The sequence below is a fragment of the Peromyscus californicus genome, unplaced genomic scaffold, assembly GCF_007827085.1.
Source record: "Peromyscus californicus insignis strain IS unplaced genomic scaffold, ASM782708v3 Scaffold_12__1_contigs__length_115047231, whole genome shotgun sequence".
NCBI classification, from domain to species: Eukaryota; Metazoa; Chordata; class Mammalia; order Rodentia; family Cricetidae; genus Peromyscus; species Peromyscus californicus.
The window spans coordinates 19,384,925-19,390,922 of record NW_026294413.1 but is presented as its reverse complement, the minus strand read 5'-3'; the positions used below and the strand labels follow the sequence as shown (position 1 = coordinate 19,390,922).

Below are 5,998 nucleotides of genomic sequence, written 5' to 3'. Positions count from 1 at the left end.
CTCTCTTATTGGGTAACCTGCAATCACTTAGCCCTGAGGAAAATATCCTCAGCAAGCTAGAAACTAAATTTTCTCCCCTCCAGCAACCCTGTTGTTTTGGTGGTGAAAATATTGAATGCTTCTAAGATCAATGCTTTCTCCCCAGATCAATTCCTTCTCTGTGATGTTTTTGGAATTACACATTGGCAAAGGCCTCCCTTCTTTATCCAAACATTAATGCACACACACTCACACATGTCTGCAAGTATGTTCACACTTACCATCATTGAAGGTGCAGTTAACAGTAATAGTATACTTTACATAAAGGGTCTCTTTTTTTTTTTTTTTTTTGGTTTTTCGAGACAGGGTTTCTCTGTGTAGCTTTGCGCCTTTTCCTGGAACTCACTTGGTAGCCCAGGCTGGCCTCGAACTCACAGAGATCCGCCTGGCTCTGCCTCCCCAGTGCTGGGATTAAAGGCGTGCGCCACCACCGCCCGGTTCATAAAGGGTCTCTTTTCTCCATCAGTCAGATTAACTGCAAGGTTTGGAGTGGTGTGTGTGTGTGTGTGTGTGTGTGTGTGTGTGTGTGTGTGTGTATACAGGTGTCCCTGCTGATGCATTAACATCTGAAGACTGGGGATATATTTTGGAAATCCTTTTTTCTAGCCCTCCATGTTATGTTTTGAGACAGGGTCTCTCGCTGAATCTGAAGCTCACTACTTCCAATAGACCATAGCCTGGTTGGCCACTAAGTCCCTGACATCCACCTGCTTCTGCTCCTCTCCACCCCATACTGAAATTACAGACATATACTAGGCTTGACCTTAGTGGGTGATAGGGTTCTGCTCAGGTTCCCATGCTTGTAAAGTAAAGCCTTTGCCCACTGGGTATCTCCACTGCCCCAGCTCTAAGGTTTTAGCTTAACATTTTAAATGTATGTAATTAGAAAGAATGGCCAGAATCGACTAAGACCAACATTTATGGTTCCAGCATGGTTGTATTAATTGCACATCAAGGTCATAATCTCTAGGGTGATATCATCTCCACGAGGGAAGAATTCCCACCTGATTTGTTCTTTGGGGTTTTGCTAGCACATTAATGGAGTTTGGTGCAAAAGAACTGCTCAACAAATACGTGCTGAACAAATGAATCATTAAGAAAACTACTGGAACATAAGAAAACTACTGGATATAATGATTCTGCTGTTTAAAATTTTCTATTATTTCCAGTCTAGAATTCAGACTCTTACAAGCATACTGTTACTCTGATTTCTCATTGCATTCCATTATTTCCTATTCACTCATCAGTACTGAGACCAGAATGGCACCATTTTCTATGCAGTGTTCAACAAATCTATCTTTACCCTAAGAAAGGAAGCTCTCAGGTTTTGCTCACACTGGAGTACTCTAAGGCATTGCAAAGCTTTGCTGTCCACTTGAGCAGCCGATAATAGTCCTTTGATGTAGAGCTTTGAACAAGAGATAAGAAATAGTTATCTAACCATAGCCTTTACTGATAGTCAACAGGACCTTCTTGCTAGTCAAGCCATTAGATATCATTTTCCACGTGGCTGTCCAAACCAGGAAAACTCACCCCACGTTATACAGAAGCCAGAAGAACAGATCTCCACATTCCAAATTTCTCTCACCTTCTCTGTGCCTTTAATGCCTTTCTTTTTTTTTTTTTCCTGAGACATATTTTGCAAGCTACAAATACAAACAACAGTGGTTTTCTACATCAGCCCCATTTTCTTAGGCTCTATTACCTGAGAGGAATTTTACACACCTTTCTTTTTGGTTAAACCGTTTTAAACAAGAATCCAACAGCAAACGTGTTGTTTCAGAGAAATGTCAGTCACAGACACTGAGAGATTTGTGTTGAACAAAGACTTGACAAGGCCATAGTTGGTACTGAGACAGGTACTATGCTACTCTTGAAGTTTCTGTTGGGGTGGGGGAAACAGATCTATGTGTTTGAGAGCCTCTTGTAGCTGCATGCTATAAAGAGCCTTCAGGTAAATGCTCAGAAATGGGCTAAGTAGCCACAGAAAAGTTCACTTTCTCTTTAAGGGATTTTTCCTAATTGTCTAAAGCTATTTGTGTTATTGATTTTTGACATTAAGATATAATTTCATGGGAGATATCAAATTGAAGCAATTGCTTCCAACAAGACTGAGAGAGCAGCTCCTCTAAGGTTTAGGTTTTGCCCACATGGAATAGCCCATACTGAGGGTCATGGCCAATGAGACAAAGCCTGGGCTAACACATGCACATGGATCAGGTTAGTGGACATTTTCATATTTCCCTTGCTCTTCAATTTATATAACCTGTATGTAACAATTGCCACAGAACCTGCCGTTTCAATAGGGACAAATGGTGGTGTCTCAGCTTTTCAAATGAATTTAGATTCCTGCTCTTCATCATATGAAGAAAGAGCAAGATCTCTGTGGGTGGACACTGATTGCTTGAAGAATCTTCATAGACATGGTGTCCCTCACAGTCCAGCGGGCTTCTCCCTTTAAATAGATCTCAGTAATTCCTCCACTCTTCCTCCATTCTCCTTCGCACTGTTGGGGAGGAACTAGCCTAGTCCAAGAGCTAGGACTTTTCATCTTGCTGAGGCTGGTTCAGACGTCTCCCATCTCTGTCTCCATCCATCCGGTTTCCTCTTGCTGCGGCACTCTTCCCTGGGCTCTGGACAGACTATCGATCTCTTTCTGTGGTTTTGCTCTGGTTTTGTCTCCTCGTTAAGCTTACTTACTTGCTCTACTAACTCTAAGATAGCTCATTCTGTGAGACCTCCTGGTCCACATGGTTTGAAAGCAGAGCCAGAGCAAGGGTCTCTCTTGTCCAGGGCTGCAGGCCAAGGGTTGGACACTCCAGTGGCTCTCTCTGGTCACCCCCTCCTGCTGGGATGGCTGCAGGTTCCTGGAGTCTGACAATGTATTGTCATGCGGATTACACTGATTAGCTCGAGGGAGTTAGGTAACAGGAGCTCTTTCAATGGGGTCCTAGCTTGCTGTCAGGTTGACTGTTCAAACACTGGTTTTTGGGATCCCCTCCAGCATTCTTTAATGTAATCCAGGCATGTTATTGCAGGTTTTATTTGAGAAGGGGCTACTTACTTGTCACTTGAAATATTTTTTTAAGGAAAAAAAAATCCAAGAAATGAGAAAATATGGCATAAAGAGGAGGCAGTGTGAGGGATGCAGAAAGGGAAGAAGAAAACGCAGATGCCTCCCAAATGCCAAGCTTGCATTAAGTGCACGTGCGCTCTGGGGAGCAAGGGTTCTGTTTTGTTTTACACAGAAACTTTGATGGCTATGCATGCTTGGGGGTTTGCTTTTCTGGGGAACTACTCAGCTCCAGTGAATTCAAAGGCAGCAGAACCACCCTGAGCAGGAGGTAGTGACGGGTGCTGGTCCAGACCCATGTGAGAGTGTTTGGCTGGATGTTATCAAGACAGACACGACAGAGAAGAAAGGGTGGGTCTGGAGAGAGGACAGGGGAGACACTGTAGATTGTAATTGAGGACTTTTCCAGACTAGACTCTTTTGCTTCTGATTCCGTGTTCTAATCCCATCCTTGGGAGCTTTAAGGATACTTAACCCCGGGGAACTGCTTAAGTTCTGGAATGTAAACATAACATACCTCACAGAGACATCTTTGTTAAATTTAAAAGAAATGAAGGCTTCATGGAAGCCCACCCGCTCTTTTCATCTTTAGAATTTTCTGATTATTTATTAATCGTGCACCCCTCCCCCAATATGCACGCACACATACACTTATACACAGCACTGAACCCAAAAATTACAGGGCACCCCTTCTTTGTCAGGCTTTACCAGTAGGTCGTGGTGATAAGGGCAGAGTCAGCCAGCTTGAGTGTCAACATGGTAAAACAGAGAGGACAGAAGATGTGCCTCCTCTTGTGAAATTTGAAGCCTTGGAGAGTTGATACAAACACTCCACAACTGAGGGGCTTTCTTCCCCCTGGTTTTTTTGAGACAGGGTTTCTCTGTGTAGCCCAGGCTGTCCTGGAACTCACTCTGTAGACCAAGCTAACCTTGACCTCACAGAGATCCACCTGCCTCTGCCTCCCAAGCGCTGGGATTAAAGGCGTGTGCCACCACAGCCCTGCTGAGGGGTCTTGCTCAGTAAAGAAGGCTTCACAGCATTATGAATGTTGGTACAGCAATGTATGGTTTTCATACACATGTGTTCATGTTTATGTGCTTGTGTGTGGAGGCGTGCAGGTATGTTTGCTGGTACATGTGTGCCTGCTTGCGTTTGCAGAGATCAGTAGACAGACAGCCGTGGGCGTCACTCCCCAAGCACCTTCCATTTTTTTGTCTGAGACAAGGTCTCAAGTGACCTGTAACTTCACATGTAGGCTAAACTACCTGACCAGTGAGCTCTAGGGATGAGCTCACCTCTGCCTTCCCAGACCTGGGATTACAGACATGTGTCACTACCCCCAGCTTTTTTACGTGGACTCTAAGGCTCCAATTCAGGTTCTTGTTTGAGAGGCAAGCACATTACCCACGGAGCCAGCTCCCCTTCCCTAGGAGCCTGTTTTATATATATTCATTTTAAAGCATCTAGTTTGATGTCTGTCACATTATAGCACCCAATAAATGGCATTTCCATTTATCTTCCCATACTGGATTGGCAAGACCTCATAAGAACTGATGTTTAAAATAGCTTATGAATATTTTGAAAACTGAAGAGCTTTAAAAAAAATGTCTTTCCTCTTAATTTCTTAATTGCTTGCAGTTGCAAATGTCATTAGGATAATATTTAGGAATTGTCCTTGATTTACAATGATTGGATAAGTCTGATCAATTATTAGTTCATTAATAAGATTGTTAAGAAAAAATGGAAACAGTGAAACATAAGTATATCTGTATGCAGTTGGTCTAAACTATATATCCTTGGTTCTAGAATCATGTCATTCTTACTGGATTTCCTCAAACAACCCCAAAACAGATAATTTGTCTCTGATACTATTTATTGACCTAGGAAGATTCCCTCTGGGCCCAATTTTCTAGCAAATGAATTCAAAGGTAATGACACTTCCTTGAATAGTCATTTCAGGATTCCTTGTCTGTTAGATGCTGTAGATGCCTTTTCTTTCTTCTTCTTCTTCTTCTTCTTCTGGCTTCTCCCAGCTGTTAGCATTGTCTCATGATGCTGTCAACTCCCACAGCTTCCTGGAGAAATTGTCCCAGTAATAGGTTGGGATGGGGGTGGGTGGGTGGGGGTGCACAGCTACACTTCATCTGAGCCAGTGGCCATATGGCCCTGTGTCTATGCCTATGTGTCTTTTTCTTCACAAGTAGTTGTTAGGTTGTTTATTCTGTTTTTGATAGTCAGGTTTTAAAAGGGGGGCAGGGTGCTTGGACTGAGAGCCTGAAGAGAGGAGAGGGCAGGAGTGGTTGCTATGAACTTTGCAACATGCACACGAGCGTGCACACACACACACAAATACACGGACAAAGGGATAAATTGAAAAAGAAAGCAGTAGCCTCTTGCTTGGTTCAGCAGCCCGGTCAGCCCCACAGATGAGGAAGTGCTGCTTTGTCCCAAGCTAAAGCCTTGTTTTCTCGCTCATTGTCTTTCAGGGTAAAATCTGGGGGAAATTCACCTGTCTGATGCAAAGTTAAACTGCTGGCTTTAATGTGACTGCATGGGAACTCGGGTTTATTAATGAATACAACATACCCTCTTTGATTTGAAAGCTTTCACCCTGCTGAAAAGATTCAAAAGGCATCGCTTCCTGCACCAGCGGCATTCCTTTATCCGTCTCAGTGGTTCACCCCTACCCAGCTGCTATATCTCATTAACAAGCATTTGACCACTGCAGCCGGCCTGGGAGTGTTGACACTTGAAAGGCCCAGGCAGGCGTGGGCAGGCCATCAGCTATGGCAACAGGAAACTGCCCCGGAGACAACACTGAGAAAACAGCAGCTGCAAAGCCAAGTCCGGGGAGACATAAAGAGCCGCCTGTGCCCACGTTGGGC

General features: G+C 43.9%; 1 pseudogene; it reads right to left on the bottom strand.

Annotated features, from left to right (window-relative positions):
• Window positions 1-2,167: 2,167 nt before the first annotated feature.
• Window positions 2,168-5,769, bottom strand: LOC128107813 (HIG1 domain family member 1A, mitochondrial-like; annotated as a pseudogene).
• Window positions 5,770-5,998: the final 229 nt, after the last annotated feature.